We start from the raw sequence: 26225 nt of genomic DNA on the forward strand, positions 1-26225 counted from the left end.
GAGGAGCACAGGAGAGAGGGGCACAGGAGAGAGGGGCACAGGAGAGAGGGGCACAGGAGAGAGGGGCTCAGGAGAGAGGGGCACAGGAGAGAGGGGCACAGGAGGGAGGGACACGAGAGAGGGGCACAGGAGAGAGGGGCACAGGAGAGAGGGACACAGGAGAGAGGGACACAGGAGAGAGGGGCACAGGAGAGAGGGGCACAGGAGAGAGGGGCACAGGAGAGAGGGGCACAGGAGAGAGGGACACAGGAGAGAGGGACACAGGAGAGAGGGGCACAGGAGAGAGGGGCACAGGAGAGAGGGGCACAGGAGAGAGGGGCACAGGAGAGAGGAGCACAGGAGAGAGGAGCACAGGAGAGAGGAGCACAGGAGAGGGGGGCACAGGAGAGAGGGGCACAGGAGAGAGGGGCACAGGAGAGAGGGGCACAGGAGAGAGGGGCACAGGAGAGAGGGGCACAGGAGAGAGGAGCACACGAGGGAGGGGCACAGGAGGGAGGGACACAGGAGGGAGGGACACAGGAGGGAGGGACACAGGGGAGAGGAGCACAGGAGAGAGGAGCACAGGAGAGAGGGGCACAGGAGAGAGGGGCACAGGAGAGAGCGGCACAGGAGAGAGGGGCACAGGAGAGAGGGGCACAGGAGAGAGGGGCACAGGAGAGAGGGGCACAGGAGAGAGGGGCACACGAGGGAGGGGCACAAGAGGGAGGGACACAGGAGGGAGGGGCACAGGAGAGAGGAGCACAGGAGAGAGGGGCACAGGAGAGAGGAGCACATGAGGGAGGGGCACAGGAGGGAGGGACACAGGAGGGAGGGACACAGGAGGGAGGGACACAGGAGAGAGGGGCCCAGGAGAGAGGGGCCCAGGAGAGAGGATTACAGGAGAGAGGGGCCCAGGAGGGAGGGGCCCAGGAGAGAGGATTACAGGAGGGAGGGGTCCAGGAGGGAGGATTACAGGAGAGAGGGACACAGGAGAGAGGGGCACAGGAGAGAGTGGCCCAGGAGGGAGGGGCCCAGGAGAGAGGATTACAGGAGGGAGGGGCCCAGGAGGGAGGATTACAGGAGAGAGGGGCCCAGGAGAGAGGGGCACAGGAGGGAGGGGCCCAGGAGGGAGGGGCACAGGAGGGAGGTTACAGGAGAGAGGGGCCCAGGAGGGAGGATTACTGGAGAGAGGGGCACAGGAGAGAGGGGCACAGGAGGGAGGGGCACAGGAGGGAGGATTACAGGAGAGAGGGGCCCAGGAGAGAGGGGCACAGGAGGGAGGGGCCCAGGAGGGAGGATTACAGGAGAGAGGGGCACAGGAGAGAGGGGCACAGGAGGGAGGGGCCCAGGAGAGAGGGGCACAGGAGAGAGGGGCCCAAGAGAGAGGGGCACAGGAGAGAGGGGCACAGGAGAGAGGGGCCCAGGAGATAGGATTACAGGAGAGAGGGGCCCAGGAGGGAGGATTACAGGAGAGAGGGGCCCAGGAGAGAGGGGCACAGGAGGGAGGATTACAGGAGAGAGGGGCCCAGGAGGGAGGATTACAGGAGAGAGGGGCCCAGGAGAGAGGGGCTCAGGAGAGAGGCAAGTGCTTTCTGTGAAGAAAAGGGGAAAACTTAAGGGGGCCAGCAAGGTGGTTTCATTTTGTGGAACTGTGCCTCTGCTGATTAACATGGAGTATCTATGGTTACAGACCAATCCCAGTTAACACAAGAAAATGTCAATAACTGGTCAGAGTCGCTCCAGACTTTATTGAGAACCGAACTCTGGGGCTGACTAAACTGCCGAGAGCTCAATGGATTTGTTGCCTGTAGAATTTTGTGTGCGGTTATTTATTTTTGGATGTCAGGGTTTCCTTGCTGCAGTTTTCACAATCACAAGTGCAGCGGTTGCAATAAGTCATGCGCATTCCACGTCGAGCCAGCACGTTTCCCCTGCAGGGGAGTTAAATGTCCAGAGAAACATTCAAGGCAAAGTGTAAACAGAAAGAGAGAGAACATGTGAAGGTGGGAGTGGTGATGGAGGGGGGAGAGAGAGAGAAAGAGAGAGAGATGAGTGCATTTATTATTATTTGTTTTAAGAGGAAGTATAAGATTAATTTAATTGATATTGGTATAAGGTTATTTATCTTAATTGCAGACAAGAGACTTACATTCACAAACTTGATATTGGGATATCAAGCCGCTCTTATTTATCATAAATTGCAGGCTATGAGACAGCTAATTCATCGATCATGATCATTGTAGTTTAAGATTATCACAAACAGCAAATGTTTTCAGATTGTTGATTATGTGATATGTTGGGATATTGCTTAACTTTCGGTTGAAATTTCTATCAGACTAGGACCTGATCCTATTTCAAAGATAACAGTTAATCAGGAGACTTGAGGCTATCGGAGTTATTTAAACTGCACATACTGTCATCGAGGTACTTGGATTTTCCCTCCATTTATCTTTCTTTCCCCAGAATTTACATAAGAACATAAGAAATAGGAGCAGGAGTCGGCCAATCGGCCCCTCGAGCCTGCTCCACCATTCAATAAGATCATGGCTGATCTGATCCTAACCTCAAATCTTCTACCCCTCTCCATCCACCCGAATCAATGTGATCTCCCGGGAGAGGCGAAAAACCAGATAAAAAACCCAATGGCCAATTTGGGAGGAAAAATCTGGGAAATTCCTCTCCGACCCATCTAGGCGATCAAAACTCGTCCAAGAGATCACTCTGTCCCTATATTTTCTACAGTACTTACCTTCTGTAAAGGCGATCTCCACCCAGCCAGGAACAGGAATAAAACCATCTCCTGAAATCTAACACAGAATTAGAACACAAGAAGTAGGAGCAGAACCAGGCTACACGGCCCCTGGGCCCACTCCACTACCCACAGGGCCATGACCATTCCGAACCTAGACTCATGTCCAAATTCCTGCCCGCTCCCCGTAACCCTTAATTCCCTTTACTTCTAGGAAACTATCTATTTCTGTTTTAAATTTATTTAATGATGTAGCTTCCACAGCTTTCTGGGGCAGCAAATTCCACAAACCTACCACCCTCTGAGTGAAGAAGTTTCTCCTCATCTCAGTTTTGAAAGAGCAGCCCCTTATTTTAAGATTATGCCCCCTAGTTCTAGCTTCACCCATCATTGGGAACATCCTCACCGCATCCACCCGATCAAGCCCCTTCACAATCTTATATGTTTCAATAAGATCGCCTCTCATTCTTCTGAACTCCAATGAGTAGAGTCCCAATCTACTCAACCTCTCCTCATATGACCACCCCCTCATCCCCGGGATTAACCGAGTGAACCTTCTTTGTACTGACTCGAGAGCAAGTATGTCTTTTCTTAAGTATGGACACCAAAACTGTACGCAGTATTCCAGGTGCGGTCTCACCAATACCCTGTACAACTGCAGCAATACCTCCCTGTTTTTGCGGGATTTTACTTGAAAATCGAAGATTCTGTGGTCTTTTGATTCGAATGATTTTGCTTTTGGACGAGACAGATTTTTTTTTTGGAAAGCACAGACTCGGGAATAACTGGAGGTCTTGAGAAGCATTAACATTGAAATGGGGCATTTCTAGGCATGCTCACCTGCTAAATGTTTGAAATGTTATATATGCAAAAATCACGAGTCCCGCTCCACCCTGGGCATAAACATAGGTGTTGCTCGGGAAATATGCAGACTGGCAACTTAGCAAAGCCAAGAGAACCAACGAGTCTGCTATTATTGGCTCTACACCCATGTTTTTATGTGAAGTAAAGGAAAATATTTTAATATTGCATAGTTATGATTTTCTTTAGTAAAAGGGTTATTGTCACCTCGTAAAGAGTCTGTAAGTGTGTGTAAGGCGGTGTGTTAATGACACAATTAGTGGTGAGATAACATTGTAATGTTGATCACATCTGCTGAATGGATTATTTAATTTGAATCCAAATCTAAGGGAAAATAGATTTGAAAAGTTGTCACTGCAGCAGATTTAAGTTTGGTGTTGCCTTTTGTAGGTATTTTTTTTCACTTTATTTCACCTTAGTCTTCGAATAAGGCCGCATTAACGTAGCAGCAGACAAGAGAATGGGCAAACATCGTACTTAAGGAGAAGAAAGAAATGGACTTGCATTTCTGTAGCGCCTTTCATGACCTCAGGACAGCTTTACAGCCAATGAAGTACTTTTTGAAGTGGAGTCACTGTTGTAATGTGGGAAACGCGGCAGCAATTTGCGCACAGCAAGCTCCCACAAACAGCAATGTGATAATGACCAGATAATCTGTTTTTAGTGATGTTGATTGAGGGATAAATATTGGCCAGGACACCAGGGAGAACTCACCTGCTCTTCTTCGAAATAGTGCCATGTGATCTTTTACATCTACCTGAGAGAGCAGGCGGGGCCTCGGTTTAACGTCTCATCCAAAAGACGGCACCTCCGACAGTGCAGCACTCCCTCAGCACTGCACTGGGAGTGTCAGCCTAGATTGTTGTGCTCGAGTCCCTGGAGTGGGACTTGAAAGTTGGAGTCGATGAGACTGGATGACATGGTGTTCATTGAGCCAAATTGGGCAGGACTGGTTGAGCAGAGGCTGCATTAGGGACTTCATTGAAGCAGCTATTAGTGACTGGTGCACCATTCTGCCTAGCTCCAACTCTCCTTCCCCCCTTTCTTCTTTCTCTTCCTCACAGTCCTCCTCTGGGAATGGCTCTACCTCACTCTCGTCTTGATCCTGATACATGGGTACTCTTTATGTAACATGCAGCAGATGGTGATAATTCTTGACACCTTTGCTAAGGTATCCAGCTGAACCCTCCCAATCAGCCCAAGTAACGGAATCACTGCCTCCGCACGAATCCTGGTTGAGCCATGTGTCTTGTATTGACTTGACTGAGGTGATCTGTTATAACATCCCACTCACCATTCCTCAACAACAACAACAACTTGTATTTATATAGCACCTTTAATGTAGTAAAACATCCTAAGACGCTTCACAGGAGTATTATAAGAAAACAATTTAACACCGAGCCACATAGGGAGAAATTAGTGCAGGAGACCAAAAGCTTGGTCAAAGAGGTAGATCTTAAGGAGCGTCTTAAAGAAGGAAAGAGAGGTAGCGAGGCGGAGAGGTTTAGGCAGGGAATTCCCGAGCTTGGGGCCTAGGCAACAGAAGGCACGGCCACCAATGGTGGAGCGATTATAATCAGGGATGCTCAAGAGGGCAGAATTAGAGGAGTGCAGATATCTCGGGGGGTTGTGGGGCTGAAGGAGATTACAGAGATAGGGAGGGGCGAGGCCATGGAGGGATTTTAAACAAGGATGAGAATTTTTAAATCGAGGTGTTGCTTAACTGGGAGCCAATGTAGGTCAGCGAGCACAGGGGTGATGTGTGAACGGGACTTGGTGCGAGTTAGGACACGGGCAGCCGAGTTTTGGATGGCCTCAAGTTTATGTAGGGTTGAACAAGTGAGGCCAGCCAGGAGTGCATTGGCATAGATGAGCTGAGGCAAGGGCAGAGACGGGCGATGTTACGGCGGTGGAAATAAGTGGTCTTAGTTATGCCACGGATATGTGGTTGTAAGCTCATTTCAGGGTCAAATATGACACCAAGGTTGCGAACAGTGCGGTTCCGCCTCAGACAGATGTTCGGGAAAGAGATGGAGTCAGTGTCTAGGGAACGGAGTTCGTGGCGGGGACCGAAAACAATGGCTTCGGTCTTCCCAATATTTAATTGGAGAAAATTTCTGCTCATCCAGAACTGGATGTCGGACAAGCAGTCTGACAATTTAGAGACCGTGGAGGAGTCAAGAGAAGTGGTAGCGAGGTAGAGCTGGGTGTCGTCTGCGTACATGTGGAAACTGACGCTGTGTTTTTGGATGATGTCGCCAAGGGGCAACATGTAGATGCGAAATAGGAGGGGGCCAAGGATAGATCCTTGGGGGACACCAGAGGTAACGATGCGGGAGCGGGAAGAGAAGCCGTTGCAGGTGATTCTCTGGCTACGATTTGATAGATAAGAATGGAACCAGGCGAGTGCAGTCCCACCCAGCTGGACGACGGTGGAGAGGCATTGGAGAAGGATGGAGTGGTCAACCGTGTCAAAGGCTGCAGACAAGTCAAGAAGGACGAGGAGGGATAGTTTACCTTTGTCACAGTCACAAAGGATGTAATTTGTGACTTTGATGAGAGCCGTTTCGGTACTGTGGCAGGGCGGAAACCTGATTGGAGGGATTCAAACATGGAGTTGTGGAAAAGATGGGCACGGATTCAGGAGGCAACAGCACATTCTAGGACTTTGGAGAGGAAAGGGAGGTTGGAGATGGGGCGGTAGGGGTCAAGTGTTGGTTTTTTGAGGAGACGGGTGATGATGGCAGATTTGAGGGAGAGGGGACAGTACCTGAGGAGAGAGAACCATTAACAATGTCAGCTAACATGGGAGCCAGACAAGGATGTTGGATGGTCAGCAGTTTGGTGAGAATAGGGTCGAGGGAGCAGGAAGTGGGTCTCTTGGATAAGATGAGCGCGGAGAGGTCATGAGGGGAGATCGGAGAGAAACTGGAGAAAGATGTGAGTTCAGGGCTTGGGCAGGGGGGAATCTTAGAGGAAGTTTGGCCTGGTGGGCTAGAGGAAGGAAGGGAAGTGGCAGAGGCAGCTGAACGGATGGTCTCAATCTTAGAGACAAGGAAGTCCATGAGCTCCTCACACTTGTTGTCGGAGGTGAGGGTGGAGGAGACGGGGAGAGGGGTTTAAGAAGATGGTTAGCAGTGGAGAATAGAATCTGGAGTTTATCATTGCATTCCAGAATGATTCTGGAATAGTGAGCAATTTTGGCAGACAAGAGCAGGACCCGGTAATTCTTCTCTCTCACTCTCTCTCATAATGTTATATAAATAATATTATTATATATAATAACCCGTAATGTTAACTTCTCCCTTCTCTCCACAGGTGCTGAATGACCTGTGGAGTGTTTCATGCATTTTCTATTTTTGTTTCCGATTTCCAGCATCTGACCTGTTTCGCTTTTTCACTTGCCTCGTATTTCCACTCAACTGCTGTTCTGGAGCTTCTAAGGGAATGGTCAGCCAATGGTGAAGAGGACAGCCTGGTCTCTCACCAACCATTTGTCCAGCTTCACTGTGCTTTCAACTAAGGTGGATACAGTGGACTGGTGCAAGATGAAGACACTGTGGGCTGGATTTTCCTAATCCTGTCGCACTCACACCCATCATAATGAAATGTTTCGAGAGACTGGTCCTGGCTCACATCAAAGCCAGTGTTCCCGCCTCTCTTGACCAACACCAGTTTGCCTATCGTGCAAACAGATCAACGGAGGATGCAATCACAACTGCTCTACACTCTGCACTGAATCACTTAGATGGTAAAGAGACCTACATCAGAATGCTGTTCATAGACTACAGCTCAGCATTCTACACTATCGTCCCCAACAAGCTGGCCACCAAACTCCACACTCTTGGCCTGAACACTTCCCTCTGCAACTGGACCCTGGACTTCCTAACTAACAGACCCCAGTCTGTCAAATTAGGTAACCACACCTCCCCCCCCTGACCCTGAACACGGGGGCCCCACAGGGATGTGTGCTGAGCCCCCTCCTCTACTCCCTCTTCACCCACGACTGTGTGGCTGTTCATGGTTCCAACACCATCATCAAGTTTGCGGATGACACCACGGTAGTAGGCCAGATCACCAACAACGATGAGTCAGCCTACAGGGAGGAGGTCCAGCATCTCGTGAAGTGGTGCGCCGATAACAACCTGGCCCTTAACATCAAGAAAACCAAAGAAATCATTGTGGACTTCAGGAAGTCTAAAGGCGGAAGTCACACCCCCATCCACATCCATGGGGCTGTGGTGGAAAGGGTGGACAGCTTTAAGTTCCTCGGAGTCCACATCACGGAAGACCTCTCCTGGTCCCTCAATACCTCCTCTCTGGTGAAAAAGGCCCAGCAGCGCCTATATTTCCTAAGGAGGCTGAAGGGATGTAACCTGTCACCCCTAATCCTCTCTAACTTTTACCGCTGCACAATAGAGAGCATCCTGACGAACTGTATCACAGTATGGTATGGCAGCTGTAGCTACTATGACCGGAAAGCCCTGCAGCGGGTAGTCAAAACTGCCCAACGCATTACCGGCACCCGGCTACCGACCATAGAGCACATATACCAGAAACGCTATTTACGGAGGTCACGGACCATCATCAAAGACCCTACCCACCCCAGCCACAGTCTGTTTGCCCTCCTGCCATCTGGGAGATGCTACAGATGCATTTGTACCCGAACGACCAGATTTAGGAACAGCTTCTTTCCCAGGGCTGTCATCCTACTGAACTCCACAAATAAACTCTAAAGCCTGCACATCTGCCAATGCACTTTATTATGGTTATGTTTATGTTAATGTATTACAAGCCAAATGAATGTTGAATGTTTAAATGTCTTAATCTAAATGTACACTCTCGGGAGCCGCAAGCCTACATTTCGTTGTACTGCACTTGTGCACTAACAATGACAATAAAGTTGATTATTATTATTATTATTATTACAGGAATGGGGAGGGGCCTCTGCCCACCACACTGACCCTGACCCTGGTCTGGGTCCCGTCGGGTATGTAGGGCGGGCTCCTGGCGGGATCCCTGCCACCAAGAGAGAGCCGGCTGTCGTCAACAAGGGACGTGGTGGCACTGCTGCTACAGCACCAGAGGCCACTTCAGGAGCAGAAAAGCCCGAAAGGCTTCAACAAATGTTCTTACTGCAGGCCTTTTGTGTTAAACTGTTGCCATTATAAGCTCCACGGTCCACATTTATAATGGAAATAACCAATGTCAATTTGTCATACTGTAGTGTCAGCTGTGGCTCAGTGGGTTGCACACTTGCTTCTGAGTCAGAAGGTTGTGGGTTCAAGTCCCTCTTGAGTACATAAATCTAGGCTGGCACTCCCAGTGCAGTACTGAGGGAGTGCTGCACTGTCAGAGGTGCCGTTGTTTCGAAGAGATGTTAAACCGAGGCTCTGCCTGCTCTCTCAGGTGGATGTAAAAGATCCCACAGCACTATTTCGAAGAAGAGCAGGGGAGTTATCCCCAGTGTCCTGGCCAATATTTATTCCTGAAACAGCATCACAAAAACAGATTGATGTAATAAAACTCACTGCACACTTGGTTTGAGCATAGAGCAAGGCTTTAATCAGCTTGTTTCAGAACAAGTAAGTCTAGTTGTGTCCACTAGCTCCTTGTCTTTACAAAATGTCCCTGGATAGCTGGGGCCAACGCCCGAGTATTTATACTCCTTGGACGGCGCCACCAGCTGGCCGTCCAGTGTTATTTCATAGGTAGTTTCTCGATGATGAGATTTATGACACAGATTATTTGGTCATTATCACATTGCTATTTGTGGGAGCTTGCTGTGTGCAAATTAGCTGCCGCATTTCCTACGTGACTACACTTCAAAATTATACAAAAATAAGGACAGAATGTGCGGGGCAGAAATTCAACTCATGGCCACATGTTGTTCCGGTGTAAAATCAGCATTGGACCTCTGAATTTTGCTTTGTGATCTGTTGCAGCCAAACTGCACCAGAAGTGTGCCGGATGCCATATTGGCTCGAGCGTCTTATAGCCATGCAGGGTACCCTCCTGAAACAAGCAATTACACTCTTTAAATTAGGCAGATCAGGGTTCTACGCTGGCTCTGGAACCCCAATGGCAAAATTCAGGTACAAATGAGTGGAACATGTGTCGCGCACGCTCCTCCTAGTTGTACAAGGCTTTTAAACTCCTCATCCTTCTTGACTTGTCTGCAGCCTTTGACACGGTTGACCACTCCATCCTTCTCCATCGCCTCTCCGCCATCGTCCAGCTGGGTGGGACTGCTCTCGCCTGGTTCCATTTTTATCTATCTAATTGTAGCCTGAGAATCACCTTCTCTTCCCGCTCCCGCATCGTTACCTCTGGTGTCCCCCAAGGATCTATCCTTGGCCCCCTCCTATTTCTCATCTACATGTTGCCCCTTGGCAACATCATCCGAAAACACAGCGTCAGTTTCCACATGTACGCTGGCGACACCCAGCTCTACCTCACTACCACTTCTCTCGACCCCTCCACGGTCTCTAAATTGTCAGACTGCTTGTCCGACATACAGTTCTGGATGAGCAAATATTTTCTCCAATTAAATATTGGGAAGACCGAAGCCATTGTTTTCGGTCCCCGCCACAAACTCCGTTCCCTAGTCACTGACTCCATCCCACTCCCTAACATCTGTCTGAGGCTGAACCACACTGTTCGCAACCTTGGTGTCATATTTGACCCTGAAATGAGCTTCCGACCACATATTCGCAGCATAACTAAGACCGCCTATTTCCACTTCCATAACACCGCCCATCTCCGCCCTTGCCTCGGCTCATCCGCTGCTGAAACCCTCATCCATGCCTTTGTTACCTCTAGACTTGACTATTCCAACGCACTCCTGGCTGGCCTCCCACATTCTACTCTACGTAAACTTGAGGTGATCCAAAACTCGGCTGCCCGTGTCCTAACTCGCACCAAGTCCCGTTCACCCATCACCCCTGTGCTCGCTGACCTACATTGGCTCCTGATTAAGCAGCGCCTCGATTTCAAAATTCTCATCCTTGTTTTCAAATCCCTCCATGGCCTCGCCCCTCCCTATCTCTAATCTACTCCAGCACCACAACCCCCCAAGATATCTGCGCTCCTTTAATTCTGTCCTCTTGAGCATCCCTGATTATAATCGCTCAACCGTTGGTGGCCGTGCCTTCTGTTGCCGAGGCCCTAAGCTCTGGAATTCCCTGCCTAAACCTCTCCGCCTCTCTACCTCTCTTTCCTCCTTTAAGACGCTCCTTAAAACCTACCTCTTTGACCAAGCTTTTGGTCACCTGCCCTAATTTATCCTTATGTGGCTCGGTGTCAAATTTGTTGTCTTATAATACACCTGTGAAGCAAAATGGGACCTTTTACTACGTTAAAGGCGCTATAAAAATACAAGTTGTTGTTGTCCTTAAAGGGGCCACTGGAGGCCACTCAAAACAAGGCCCAGGAAATTTTGAGGGTTTGTTTTGTGGGCCCAGGAGAACGAGTGCATCTCTTGGGCCCAGAAAATTATCTCCGGCCTGCTGCCAGTCCATTCACGGCCTTCTCCAGGATAGACCTCCGCCCACTGCCCCCTGCCGCCCACTGCCCCCTGCCGCCCACCACCCCCCCGCCGCCCACCACCCCCCGCCCCCTGCATTATGTATCCATGCCCTGGCCCAATCAATGCTCCCCCTAATTCCTTTTTGGGTGCGCGGCCCATTCACAGTTTCGGCATTTAACATTGGAAAGGCCGGTCCCGGGCCGCACAGGACCAACAGAGAGCTGCGCGCCCACGCGGCTTAGAGGGAGCGTTGGGCCCAATGATCCCCCACAGCCTACCTCTGCTTCACTTGAAGGATACACTTGGTCTTGACTCCCCCTGTGCAATGCCACAGGAGATTGACTCGTGTTACTAAAAATATTTCGGTCCCTGCCTGACCTTTACACTTATCATACATCTAGCACAGAGATTAAATTTTACTTAAACTAACTGTATTTTTGCCAACACACAAGCATTACCTCACTCAACATAAGTCAGGCAGCTTCTGCAATAACAAAGGTGTGTAACCCTAAAGATAGCCTGCCAATCACTGAAATGCTTAGTTTAATGTTCAACCATATAGTGAATCATTCTGAAGCTATCCTTGAGTAAATTAACTTATCATCTCATCAAAGTTAATAAGCCACTTATACAAAAGCAAAACACTGCAGATGCTGGAAATCTGAAATAAAAAGAGGCATGGTATTTACACTGTAAACGCCGGTGAGCGTCTTGCGCGGGACCTTTGAGATTACTGCACGGCCACACGGCCTCGCTCCTTGGCATTGATCAGTACTGAGCGAGTGCTGCACTGTCAGAGGGGCAGTACTGAGGGAGTGCTGCACTGTCAGAGGGGCAGTACTGAGTGAGTGCTGCACTGTTGGAGGGGCAGTACTGAGGGAGTGCTGCACTGTGGGAGGGGCAGTACTGAGGGAGTGCTGTACTGTCAGAGGGGCAGTACTGAGGGAGTGCTGCACTGTCGGAGGGGCATTACTGGGCGAGTGCTGCACTGTCAGAGGGGCAGTACTGAGTGAGTGCTGCACTGTTGGAGGGGCAGTACTGAGGGAGTGCTGCACTGTGGGAGGGGCAGTACTGAGCGAGTGCTGCACTGTCGGAGGGTCAGTACTGAGGGAGTGCTGCACTGTCGGAGGGTCAGTACTGAGGGAGTGCTGCACTGTCGGAGAAGCAGTACTGAAGGAGTGCTGCACTGTCGGAGGGGCAGTACTGAGGCAGCGCTGCACTGTCGGAGGGGCAGTACTGAGGCAGTGCTGCACTGTCGGAGGGGCAGTACTGAGGGAGCACTGCACTCTCGGAGAGTCAGTACTGAGGGAGTGCTGCATTTTTGGAGGGGCAGTACTGAGGGAGCATTGTACTGTCGGAGGGGCAGTACTGAAGGAGTGCTGCACTGTCAGAGGGACAGTACTGAGGGAGCACTGCACTGTCGGAGGGGCAGTACTGAGGGAGCACGGCACTGTCAGAGAGGCAGCACTGAGGGAATGCTGCACTGTCAGAGGGACAGTACTGAGGGAGAGCTTCACTGTCAGAGGGGCAGTACTGAGGGAGTGCTGCACTGTCAGAGGGGCAGTACTGAGGGAGCACTGCACTGTCAGAGGGTCAGTACTGAGGGAGTGCTGCACTGTCAGAGGGACAGTACTGAGGGAGTGCTGCACTGTCGGAGGGACAGTACTGAGGGAGCGCTGCACTGTTGGAGGGGCAGTACTGAGGGAGTGCTGCACTGTCAGAGGGGCAGTACTGAGGCAGCGCTGCACTGTCGGCGGGTCAGTGCTGAGGCAGCGCTGCACTGTCAGAGGGGCAGTACTGAGGGAGTGCTGCACTGTCGGAGAGGTAGTACTGAGTGAGTGCTGCACTGCTGGAGGGGCAGTACTGAGCGAGTGCTGCACTGTCAGAGGGGCAATATTGAGCGAGCACTGTGCTGTCGGAGGGGCAGTACTGAGCAAGTCCTGCACTGTCAGAGGGGCAATATTGTGTGAGCGCTGTACTGTCGGAGGGGCAGTACTGAGGGAGCGCCGCACTGTCGGAGGGGCAGTACTGAGTGAGCGCTTCACTGTCGGAGAGGCAGTACTGAGCGAGCACTGCACTGTTGGAGGGTCAGTACTGAGGGAACGCTGCACTGTCGGAGGAGCAGTACTGAGGGAGTGCTGCACTGTTGGAGGGGCATTACTGAGTGAGTGCTGCACTGTTGGAGGGGCAGTACTGAGGGAGCGCTGCACTGTCAGAGGGGCAGTACTGAGGGAGCGCTGCACTGTTGGAGAGGCAGTACTGAGGGAGTGCCGCACTGTTGGAGGGGCAGTACTGAGGGAGCACCGCACTGTCGGAGGGGCAGTACTGAGGGAGTGCCGCATTGTTGGAGAGGCAGTATTGAAGGAGCGCTGCACTGTTGGAGGGGCCGTACTGAGGAAGTGCTGCACTGTTGGAGGGGCAGTACTGAGGGAGCACCGCTCAGTTGGAGTGGCAGTACTGAGGGAGTGCTGCACTGTCGGAGTGGCAGTACTGAGGGAGCGCCGCACTGTCGGAGAGGCAGTATTGAGGGAGCGCTGCACTGTTGGAGGGGCAGTACTGAGGGAGCGCTGCACTGTTGGAGGGGCAGTACTGAGGGAGTGCTGCACTGTCGGAGGGGCAGTACTGAGGGAGCGCTGCACTGTTGGAGGGGCAGTACTGAGGGAGTGCTGCACTGTCGGAGGGGCAGTACTGAGGGAGTGCTGCACTGTCGGAGCTGCTTTCTTTCAGATGAGACATTAAACAAGGCCCTGTCTGCTCTCTCAGGTGGATATAAAATATCCTAAGGCACTATTTTCAATAAGGGCAGGGAATTCTCGCCGATGTCCTGGTTAATATTTATCTCTCAACCAACATCAATCAAACAGATTATCTGGTCATTATTACATTGCTGTTTGTGGGAGCTTGCTGTGCGCAAATTGACTGCCACGTTCCCTACATTACAACAGTGACTACACTTCAAAAGTACTTCATTGGCTGTAAAGCGCTTTGGGACGTCTGGTGGTCATGAAAGGCGCTACAGAAATGCAAGTCTTTCTTTTAAAAGTATGAGGTCATCTATTGTAAGAAGTCTCACATTGTCTAAGCTTAGCACTGGGTGTAATGTAACTGCAGCCTGAGGCAAAGCTGCAGGTGTTCAAACACTGCATTGGGCCTCTTGCCTACTTCATAAACTTAGGCGTTGAAATCAAGCTGTGCAATATCACTGAAACAAAGTATTAATGCAGCCATGTGAAATTCCTCTGCTATTTTAACAAAGTGCTGAAAACTAGGAAAATGATTTTGCTAAAAGCAGTGGGGAAAAGAATTTCACACAGGTGCACTAAGACACGTATTAATGGCCCAGAAATTCGGGTCGGGGGCTTCCCGCGGGTGCAAGCCCCCGACCTACACTTACATATCGCGCTGACATTTGAAGACTGGGCCTGCGTGGATTTCCGGTCTGTGGCCCGGGTCAGCTCCCGGCGCGCTGTGCGTGCGTGATCCAGCGGCGTACTTAGTGCGATGAGCCGGCTGGGATCACGTGAGCACTGGGCAACCAATGGGAGTTTACAAAAGTCCATTCATGAGTTAGACATAAGACCTGTCAAACTCATGAAAACTCCGGGCGCCCAAAACACTACTTAAACTTTAAATAAAAGTTAAAAAAACATTCCAATAATTAAATTAACTATTAATAACTTTAAAAAACTAATTTAAACAATTAATCAAATTTCGGCCTAAAATTTTTTTTCAAGAAATCGGGTCCAAAAATACACTTACCTTACTGTAAATTCTTTAAAAATAATAAACCTGTGGAAAAAAATTTCTAACTTTAATTATTAGACCACTTACCTTATAAAACTAAGTCCTTACGTCTGCTTTTTACATTCGTAAAAAGTGGAGGCCTTCACACACGGACAAACCTGTCAAAAAAAACGAAGTTCAACGCGTCCGCGCTGCCTCAAACGTCGCAAGGGAACCGCCTCTTAACCCCTTGGTTCAGAGGAGAGGAAATGCCGGTTTTCCGCGCATGCGCTGTGCATGCTGAAATCCGGCACTTCCAACGGGCCCACGCGTGAGTACCCCGTCCGTACTCACGCGTTGGGACCCGAATTACTGGGCCATTATTAATATTGCACTGCTCGACTTCCACTCATTAGAATGGAATATTTTTCATGTTAGGAAGCATCTTTCTCTCATAACATTGAAAATTAGGGGGAGAAATTCGGTATCGTCCCGATTGGGGCGCAATTATCGGCCGGGTGCAAAGTTTAGCGCCTGGCGCTAATTATCGCCTCCAACTGCAAACTTGGCTTCTATCACCCCTGGAGGTGATTGGAGCGCTAAATCAGGCGCTATACACCTGTCTTAAGGCGCAAAGGCCGAGCAGTGAGGCGCTAACTCAGAGCGCGGGTGATGTCAGTCAGCAATGGAACACAGACACAATGGCGCCGGACAGTTTTTAAAGAGGAGGGTCGATCTTGCTCTCCAGCCACACCCTGCTAATTGCAGCCTTGAATCTTGGCCTGGAGAGACCTGTGACTACATTTTCCAGCCAAGGACTATGGAGAGGGTGAGAGAACGAGCTCAGCGCTTCAGCGAGCAGGTCTTGGAGGCTCCGGTTGGTGCGGTGGAGCGCAGAAGATCTATACTCAACCCGAGAGTGGCAGGAGGCCTTTGCCGCGCGACTACAGAAGAGTGTGGAGGGAGGTGGCTCAGAACGTCTCCTCCAGGAGCAGTGCCCAGGACCCATACTCAATGTCGCAAAAAGTTCAACGACCTCACTCGGGTCATCAGGGTGAGTGGCTGTTTTTCAATACCTCTCCATCCCTCCATTTCAATCTCACTCTATGGCCAGAGGGTATTAAAACCCCAATGCCCAACACTCATCCAAGATGTATGGCCCTCTCATGAAACACACGCGCACATTCCACACCTTACATACAGTAAGGGCTATTCAACTATGGGAGGCACATCAGGCAAGACCATGACTGTATATTTACTCAGACGCCGTCCTTTTTCTTGCAGGCCAAGCTACCTCATAATAGGAGACAGCAGCAACGGACGGGTGGAAGGCGGCCTCAGCTGCAACCCCTCAGCGATCTTGAGGTGCGTGTCCACAGGATTGTGGCAAGCCAGGTGCTCGGTCTCGTCGCCCCAGGAAAGGTCGACCCCGTTCGGGACAGCAATGGTAAGGTCATCAGCTTTCTCTCCTCTCTCATTCCACTTGTCCCTCACAACACCAGCCTTTGACACTTTCAATCCAACTTACTAAATCGCTGCATTCACTCCTCCCTTGCTGCCCCCCTGTCCTCACGCTAAAGCCACTCTTGTACCTCCCTGCTTTCAGATGGTGATTCACCAGCTGAGGAAACGGGCCCTCAAGCTGCCAGTGGGAGTGAAGCTGCAGGTGAGGAGGAAGAGGAAGCCAGAGCATCAGCGCCACCCTCTCCCGAGGAAGCCCATGTCCACACTGGGAACATGCCTTCCCTGGAGGGGAGTAGGGGGGAAGGGTCTGATGAGGGTGAAGCTCTGGGACCCAGCGGGCTGCAGCAACGCGATGGGGGTAGGGAAGCTCGGGAGCCTTTTCCCCAGAGAGAGAGTAGGCCAGCGAGTCCTGCTGCACTGGACGCAGAGGAGGAGTGATTCATCGCTGAAATGAACATGCACACTCAGCTCATGGGTGCAGTGGGAAGGGTGCCCGAATGCATTGGTGCACTGGCAAGGAGCGTGGAGCACTTCGCTGTAGCACAGGCGGATGCCATGCAAATGCTTAGTGCTGCAATTCAGTCACTGGCTGCCGTGATCCAATCTCAGACTGGTCTCATGCAGACTCAGATTGAGGCCACGCGAGCACTGACTGCTGCCATCATCGCTGGTTCGGACACATTGCCCCGGGGCTCTCACCATGCCGCAGCAGGCCAGCAATCTGTGCTCCAGCAGATTGCTCCGGATGCTGAGTTGCTTCCCCGTAGGAGTGCCAGTGTGTTGGTCAAGCAGGGAGCTGCTGTTCTCTCTCAAGATGACAGCATTCCTGCTCCCACCACTGGCACTTCCCTATTGCACTTGCTACGGCCTGTAGCCCAGACTGCTGCCGCCCATGCAGAGTTGGTGCAGCCTGCAGCCGGGCCCTCCAGGCCCAGAGCTGGTCGAGGCATCCTTCAAGGGCATCTGTAGTCTCAGGTCCTGACAATCAGCAGCCTTCCGCCAGCCTTGCTGCAGCCACTGGGGCCCCATTATAGAGGAGCAGTAGGATGGGAGGGGAGAAGTGCGCAGGGGAAGGAGATCACCCTCGACGGGCAAACAGTAGGAGGTGTGACGAAATGTTGGGAAATGTGTTTATTAATGGCCGAGGTTCGTGTTCAAACTTTTGTTTAGTATTTTGGACATTATCTCCAAGTTGTGAGAACCAGTTATGTTAGTTAATTATTTTTTGTGCTTGTTTCTATTAGTTTGTCATGAATAAATGACACACAGAGTTTGTAAAATAAAAAGGTTTTGTATTCAAAATTTACAGGTTTGGCCTTTGGAATCATTGCTGCCTTGGCCGGCTTTGGGGTTGCGGGTTGCTTTCATTCATGTTGTTCTCTGTGCCAGAAGCCATTTCCTCAGCAGGGGCCTAGAAGCGGCTTGTTATCAGTCGTTGACAGACGGACCTTGCAGTTTCAACATTGTCGGCCTCCGTTCCGCCTTGGTGCTGCTGCTGACCATCCTCCTCCTCCTCCTCTGGTGGTGCTCCAAGGCCTGGTGGCATTGGCTGGGTCCTCAGGATTGCCAGGTTGTGAAGCATGCAGCACACAACTATGAAGAGGAAGACTCGCTCAGGAGAGTACTGCAGGGCTCCTCCTGAGTGGTCCAGACAGCGGAACTGTTGCTTGACCACACCGATTATCTGCTCAATGATGTTCCTGGTGGCGAGATGGCTCTCGTACCGCAGCTCAGCAGGGGTGTTGGGGTTACGGAACGGTGTCATCAGCCAGGTGCACAGTGGATAACCCTTGTCCCCGCTATCCTCGCAAAGCATTCATGCTGTTTGGCCCGGGTCATGGGGAAAGAGATGTACTGACATCTCCTTTTATAGAGGGCATTTGTGACCTGACGGATACAGCAATGGACCGCGAACTAGGAGATATTGGCGATGTCCCCAGTAGCTGCTTGAAAGGAGCCGGTGGCATAAAAATTCAGAGCCACTGTGACCTGCACTGCCACCGACAGAGACGTCCTGGTCCTCAGTTGAGGCTGCAGATCTGGCTGCAGCAGGTGGCAGAGCTCAGTGACCACCTCCTTGCTGAAGCGCAGCCTGCGCAAACACTGCTCCTCAGACAAATGAATGTAGGAGAATTGCTCCCGGAATACCCTGGGAGGGTAAGGTCTCCTGTGCAGAGGTCTGTTGGCCATCCTCCGTCTGGCCATGATTGTCACTCTCTCTCTGCGTCTCTGTTGCCTCCGATTCTGCTGGCGCAGGACAATGCCCCGAATCAGTGCAACCCCCACAGTCTCTTGGCACTCGAAGTAATGAAGGTCAAATCCAAAAGCACCTGCAAAGTGATGCTCAGTAGCCAAAACTACTTCACACAGCGTTGACTCTATGCAAAAGTCTCTCTCTCTCAGAATCTCTCTCTCTCTGTCAGAAGGAGTGGTGCAAAAATGTCTCCCACAGAAAAAGCCAGGAAGAGGCTGCCTTTAAATAACGCTCCCCCAGCCCGTCGCCTACTGGGAAACGCTCCAGTCTCCCTGTCGTTGCTAGCGCCAGGCCGAATGGAGGGGGTCGCCACTCAATATTTGGTCCGGGGCGCCACCGGGGCGTTGCATGCTCGAATGACGTCACGATCTGCGGGCACAGGAGATTGGGGCGGTAAACTTTTGCGCTGCCACAAAAACGCTACTCAATTTCGCGAGTGGCGCAAACATCGCCACGCCCGGGCGCTTGTTGCTTTGCGCCCCATTAGCGTCTGACTTTTTCCCCCTTAATCTCTTAGGCAGGACGTGTTTGTCACTGAGCTCAGTGAGGCCTGCAGTGGGTCATCTCATTCTAGTCTACAGATACCGATTCCGCATAATGACAGTCTAAAAAACCAGTGGAGTGGGACTAATTGGAGAGCTCCTTTAAAGAGCCGGCACAGGCACGATGGGCCGAACGGCCTCCTTCTGTGCTGTGTTATTCTATGAATGCAGATTAGGTGAAGCAATGAGTGAGAATTTTGTTATTTCCCTTCTGGAATCTGGTTTTAATTCAATCTGATCGATAGAAATTTAATAGCAATGAGGGTCCTAAAGGAAAGGAGTATACGAGGTGTCTACCCAGTTCCCGGTGAAAAGCTGTCCATACTTTGGGCGGGAAAGTGGAGTTGAGGTTGAAGATCAGCCATGATCTTATTGAATGGCGGAGCAGGCTCGTGGGGCCGAATGGCCGACTCCTGCTCCTAATTCTTATGTTCTTAACCTGCACATAATTGGCTTAGCACTACACACTAAACATCCTAAACGAAATCTTAGCTGGGGGTGGGGGACGGGGAGGGGCGGAAGATTGCAATGATGCACATTGTGAGCAATTTAATTAAAAGTTTATAAAATTATGAGACGGTCCTCAGCTCCAATTTTAAGAGTGTGTCATATGGACATACCACAATGGGCAGGAAAAGGCCATCAAGCTGCCTCCTCACAGACATCATGGCTGAATCATCATGATTAGACATCCCCTGCCCTCCAGCAGCCGTGCAATCTCCGGGGAGAGCCAAAAAACAGATTAAAAAACCCAAGGCCATTGAGGGGGAAAAAAATGGGAAATTCCTCTCTGACCCCCCCTAAAGTGATCTAAACTAGTCCAGGAAACCAACTCCAGAGGCTCGAGCACAAAAACCTAGGCCGACACTCCAGTGCGGTGCTGAGGGAGTGCTGCACTGTCGGAGGTGCCGTCTTTCGGATGAGACGTTAAACCGAGGCCCCGTCTGCTCTCTCAGGTGGATGTAAAAGATCCCATGGCACTATTTCGAAGAAGAACATGGGAGTTCTCCCCCGGTGTCCTGGCCAATATTTTTCCCTCAATCAACATCACTAAAAACAGATTATCTGGTCGTTATCACATTGCTGTCTGTGGGAGCAAGTCTTTCTTTCTTTCTATGTTTATATTACCTGGTAGTTCACCTACCTTTTATAAAACATGATCTGCCTCCCAGCCAGGAACTGGTCCAGCTCTCTACTGAAGGTATTCAGGGTCAGCACTCACAGCACAAGGCGCCAGCATGTCTCATAAGAAGAACCACCTAACATCTAACCTCGTCCCTACCTTTGTGTAATTTATATGCATGGCCCATAATCTCCCCCAATCTATCAAATTGAAATAATCTATCAATTGGAACACAATTTAGTCCTTTAACTATTTTATATTGGCTTCCTTGATGAAGGGTCTTCGACCTGAAACGTTAACTCTATTTCTCTCTCCACGGACCCTGCCTGGCCTGCTGAGTTTTTCCAGCATTTTCTGTTGTTATTTCGGATTTCCAGCATCCGCAGTATTTTGCTATCTTACCACAAACCGGAAATAGCGCAACCAGGCATTTCCGGACTCGGCACGTGTTTCTGATGTCCGAAGTCCGGAGATATCGCAAACTGGGCTTGGACGTTTCTGGACTTCGGACATCAGAAACACGTTCCGATGTCTGGAAAAACCCGAAAACTGGCTCGGCCTGGGTCCTGAGGCTGCCGGATTCGGGACGCTCAACCTGTAGAGTTGCTACTGCTGTTCTCAGTGCTGCTGGGTTAGGCGGGGATCTGTTGTCCATGGCTCCTGCTCCTCATCGCTGTCCAGTGAGTCCAGCCGGAGGCGCGCGTATGTGGGCAATGGTTGAGGACAGAGTTGAGCTCAGCTGTAATGCCCTCAGTGGCCAAATGGCCTGTTGAGGCATTCAACCACTTGGGCAAGGTACCAGAGGGCACCCATTGCCCACGGAGCCAAACGCAAGCCAATGGTTGAGATCAGAAGAAGGGAGAAGGTTGGTGAGAGAGAAAATATTCTGCCTCAAAATTTGACGCGGCTGGATCCTGTATATATAAAATGGTAAGAGTTTCCTGTGACTCTCATGATCTTTTTTGAACAAACTCCAAGGCTCCATTATTTTTGAAAGAGTTCGGTCCTATCTTCTATGCTTCTAACAGATGCAGACACAGCTCCAGTTGAGTGGACAGGCAGATAACCTACAGCTAGGCCTTTGGGTAATGGGCCACTAGGAAATGGGTGCGGTGGGGGGGTGGGGGTTGTGGGGGGTGGGGGCCGGGGGCGCGAGGGGGGATGGGGGGGAGGGTGGGCGGGGGGGGGGACGGGGGGCGAGGGGGTGGGGGGAAGGGGGGGGAACGGTGGGCGAGGGGGGAAGGGGGCCGGGGGGGCAGGGTGGCGGAGGATGGGGGTGCGGGGGGGGAACGGTGGGCGAGGGGGGAAGGGGGCTGGGGGGGAGAGTGGCGGAGGAGGGGGGTGTGGGGAGCTGCACTGGAACCTGTACTGATTATACCAGTTGGATTATATTTTGGCTATGAGCATTAAATCTATGTAGCCTCACCACACAGCCTTCGATGTGTGGCACTGAAATCTATTGCAATGGCTCATTTAAGAATCTTTCTAATCTCAGTTACCTCCATCTTTGTTCTCAATGAAAGTCAAGCTGGGCAGTCGAGCAGAGGAATAAAAGCATTTCCCTCTGCTTGCCATCTGTTGATAGGGCAACTCAGACCGTAACCCTGCAATACTTTGAATTACTGATCTGAATCCATACCCTCCCACTCAGCAGTGCAGTGCAGTATGTTTTGTATTACTGGCTATACTTTGAATACTGTGGCACGATTTGGGAATAGTAGCATAGTGGTAATGTTCCTGGACTTAGTTAAATCCTAGAGGATTGATTGAGCCAGGGATTAAAGAATTCAAATCTCCTGCCACGGCAGCTGGGGAATTTAAATTCAGTTAATTAAATAAATCTGGAATAAAAAAAGCTAGCATCAGTAATGGTGGCCCAAGTAACTACCAGATTGTCATAAAAACCCATCTGGTTCACTGATGCCCTTTAGGGAAGGAAATCTGCCGTCCTTACCCGGTCTGGCCTATATGTGACTCCAGACCCACAGCCACGTCGTTGATGTTTAACTGTCCCCTGAAATGGCCCAGTGAGACACTCCATTGTCTCACCACCACCTTCTCATGGGCAATAAATGCTGGCCTTACCAGCAACGCCCACATAAAAAAAAACCGTTGAAGCATGCTCCTCCAATAGCTCTTTGCACTGCACGGTGAGGCGCATGTAGTAAGGTCCCAGTTTTGGTCCCTCATTGGTGCTGAGCTCGCTGATCGCAGGTGCAGGGTCGTGCTAAGGGCGCTGCACAGATGCTGGGCTGGGATCAAACAGGGGGACAAAAGCAGCCATCGTTGCTGTTTCTGATCCCTGGGGGACAGTGTGCACTGCCTGACTTCAAGCCAGGACAGGATTAGATTCAGCTGTGATGCCTTCCGTAGTCGAATAGCTGCCAACACTCATTGGTTTAAAACCTGGGGAATAGCCACTTGAGCAAAGGGTGATCAGGGCTTGACAAAGGCCAGGAGACTGCACCTGAGAATGAGGTCCCATCTTTGGGAGAGAAGGAGAGAAATGTAAACGGGGATCAGTTTAGTTTAACCACATCATTTTATTCCAGTTAAATTCCAATTGAGCCCAACATGTAGTGCAAGCAGTATCGACAGCTGGCAACAGCAACTAATTTTCATTCCCCTGCTCGACTGTTCAACAGGATTTTTATAGAGAACAAAGATGGAGGTAACTAAGATGAGAAAGATTCTTAAATGTGCCATTACAATCGATTTCAGTGCCACACATCGAAGGCTGTGTGGCGAGGCTGCATAGTTTTCAGGCTCACGGCCAAAACATAACACAACCGGCATAATAGGAAAGCATCCGCTGTTTGCATTGTGTTTTTTAACAATTATGCTATGGGCGGGAGGGAGTGAGGACGCTACCATAAATGCAATAGAAGAATATGGAAAATTATTCCACTCGGAATTGCTGTTGGAATAAAAGCGGACAAAAATAATGTTTTAAAAGCTGCTCAGAATCTGCGGGGGATTCACATCAGGGGTCCACAGAGCACAGAGCTCATGGTTCTCTGCCCTGTGTGTCAGCTGTGGCTCAGTGGGTCGCGCTCTCTCTCTCTCTCACCTCTGAGTCCGAAGGCTGTGGGTTCAATTCCCACTCCCGAGACTTGAGCACAAAAATCTAGGCTGACACGCTGAGGGAGTGCTGCACTGTCGGAGGTGCCGTCTTTTGAATGAGATGTTAAACTGAGGCCTCAGGTGCACATGAAAGATCCCCAGGCACTATTTCGAAGAAGAGCAGGGGAGTTCTCCCAGTGTCCTGGTCAATATTTATCCCTCGATCAACATCACAAAAACAGATTATCTGGTCATTAAAGAAAGACATCCCAAAGTGCTTTACAGGCAATTAAGTACTTTTTGAAGTGTAGTCACTGTTGTAATGTGGGAAACGTGGCAGCCAATTTGCGCACAGCAAGCTCCCACAAACAGCAATGTGATAATGACCAGATAATCTGGTTTAGTGATGTTGGTTGAGGGATAAATATTGGCCAGGACACCGGGGATAACTCCCCTGCTCTTCTTCGAAATAGCGCCATGGGATCTTTTACATCCACCTGAGAGAGCAGACGGGGCCTCGGTTTAACGTCTCATCCAAAAGACAGCACCTATGACATTGCTGTTTGTGGGAGCTTGCTGTGTGCAGATTGGCTGCCTCTTTTCCTATGTTGCAACAGTGACTACACTTCAAATTGCACTTCATTGGCTATAAAGTGCTTTGGGTCATCCGATGGTGGTGAAAGGAGCTATATAAATGCAAGTCTTTCTTTTCAGAGGCATAAGCAAGTCTAAAGTACTGCTAAACTGCTGCACTGACCATTAGGTAACCAGTGATGTACTTACCAGCTGGAAGCATAACACTTACACTATTACCAGCAGGTGAAATGCTGCATACATTTCAATGAAACAGATCAGATTATTATTTAGACCAGGCTGTTTAAGCAGTGTTTTTATTTAAATCCGCTTGCGATCAACATACACGCCTGCATTTAATATTGGCCCAGAAATTCGGGTCGGAGGCTTCCCACGGGTGCAAGCCCCCGACCTGCACTTGCCTACCGCGCCGGCCGTTGAGCTGTGGGCCCACGTGGGATTCCGATCCTGGGCCTACTCCAACTGCCGGCGCGCATGTTGTGTCGGTACCTTTCTACCTAGACACAATTTAGGACTCAGAACTCAGAGATTCAAACATGAAGTGCTTTGTTGGAAGGAAAGGAAGTTCTGGCAAGTTCCGAACAAAGAGAGCTAAACTTAACAGAGAACACCCAACCATTTATCTCCTGTGACAGCGCCACCACAGGTGGGAGGAGAACACAAAATACATAACATTTCCTCCCCTCTTAAATGGAAGGTCCACATTATTCCTCAACAGGTAAGTTACTTTCAATGCACTCAACGAACCTAGGGTAGAGGTAGACAGCCTCAACCCCTGACTTTACCCTGGGGTTTATTCTGCCCCAGTCTTGTGGGTAAGTCACTAAGCCTACAGATCCAAGTGTCTTGGAGGCCGCCGCTCTCAGACAGGATACCGGCGGTCATCGCTGGCTTCCACAGCAGTAGGCATTGACACAGGCCTGGATGGAGAAGGTGCCTGTGTCAGTCGAAAGTCAGGAGTTTGCACAGGTGGAACAGTCTCTTTGACTTCCTGTGTTGGAGAAGAGCACTGTGGCAAAGGATGCTGGTTTGCGGTATCATCCGGAAACAGTTCAGGCCAACCAGCCATTGGAGCCTCTGTGGCTGTCTCTGCTCCTAGCAACAGTTGATCTGTGTGTCTTCTCCAGACGACATCCTCAGCAGTCTCAACCGTGTAAGACACAGGGCCCGTCTGCGCGATCACCGTAGCATAAACCCATTTCGGTCCAGTGTTGTAGTTTCGAGCTAGGACGTGCTCTCCAGGGTGAAACCGTCTCTCCTTGGCTCTTTTCTCTCTCTTTTCAACTTGAGCTTGTTGTTGACGATGGACAACCTGCTCTGCCCTTGGAGGTTTGAGTAAGTCAAAACTTGTCCGCAACTGCCTCTTCATCATGAGCGAAGTGGGGGAAGTTTTGGTTGTGGCATGCGGCTCGTTCCTGTAGGACAACAGGAAGCTGTTCAGACGTTGGTGGATTGAGCCCTGACCTTGCGATGCCTTCAAGGCGTGCTTCAAAGTTTGCACGAACCTTTCTGCCTGGCCGTTAGTAGAGGGATGATAGGGCGCAGACCTGATGTGTTGGACACTATTCACATGCAGGAAGGTTGCAAACTCCTGTGATACAAATTGTGGACCGTTGTCACTTACGAGTTGTTCCGGTGAGCCATAACGGCTGAACATCTCACCAAGTTTTTCAATTGTTTTCTCTGCCATGGTAGACCTCATCACAGCGACCTCCGGCCACTTGCTACGAGCGTCTACAACCACCATAAACATCTTCTCTTCGAAAGGACCGGCGAAGTCCACATGTACTCGCTGCCACACTTCTGCAGGCCAATCCCAGGGGTGTAGGGTTGCCAGCTGTGGAACATTCCGGACCCTTTGACATGGGGAACATGTTTTGGCTTTCTCCTCAATATTCCCATCAAGACCTGGCCACCAGAAGTAGCTCCTTGCCATTTCCTTCATCTGAACCATCCCACTGTGGCCTGTATGAAGTTGTTGCAGTATAGGTTCCCTCAGAGGTGGTGGAATGATGACATGGCGTCCCCAAAGAAGACAACCTGCCTGGATGGAGAGCTCATTTCTTTTTGAAACGTAAGGTTTCAAACTAGGAGAATCTCCTATAGCTCTCCCTCGAATGACATCGCCCATTACCTCAGACAGGACTGGATCGTTGCGGGTGTACCTTCGCACCTGAACTGCAGTGACAGGTGCTCCCTCCACTTGTCTAAAGTAGAAGATGTCTATCTGACGAGGCTCTGGGGGAGTAACAGGCAAGGGTAGCCTCGAGAGACCGTCTGCGTTGCCGTGCAAGTCTGATTTGCGATATTTGATGTCGTATGTGTGTCCTGACAACAGTAAAGCC

General features: G+C 50.6%; 1 protein-coding gene and 1 long non-coding RNA gene across 3 annotated transcripts in view; one reads left to right on the plus strand and one right to left on the minus strand.

Annotated features, from left to right (window-relative positions):
• LOC147103389 (uncharacterized) overlaps positions 1-15180 on the minus strand; it is a 40509-nt gene extending 25329 nt beyond the window's left edge. The window contains exon 1 of the long non-coding RNA XR_015072950.1: positions 14949-15180. This is a non-coding gene — a long non-coding RNA (uncharacterized LOC147103389). The remainder of the gene's footprint in view (positions 1-14948) is intronic.
• The window catches only part of LOC147103388 (uncharacterized), a 465903-nt gene that overhangs the window by 90743 nt on the left and 348935 nt on the right, over positions 1-26225 (plus strand). The gene's annotated exons all lie outside the window — the stretch shown is intronic.

The sequence above is a fragment of the Somniosus microcephalus genome, chromosome 20 (assembly GCF_052327205.1).
Source record: "Somniosus microcephalus isolate GS21.2 chromosome 20, FLI_Smic_1.0, whole genome shotgun sequence".
In the NCBI taxonomy this organism is placed as follows: domain Eukaryota; kingdom Metazoa; phylum Chordata; class Chondrichthyes; order Squaliformes; family Somniosidae; genus Somniosus; species Somniosus microcephalus.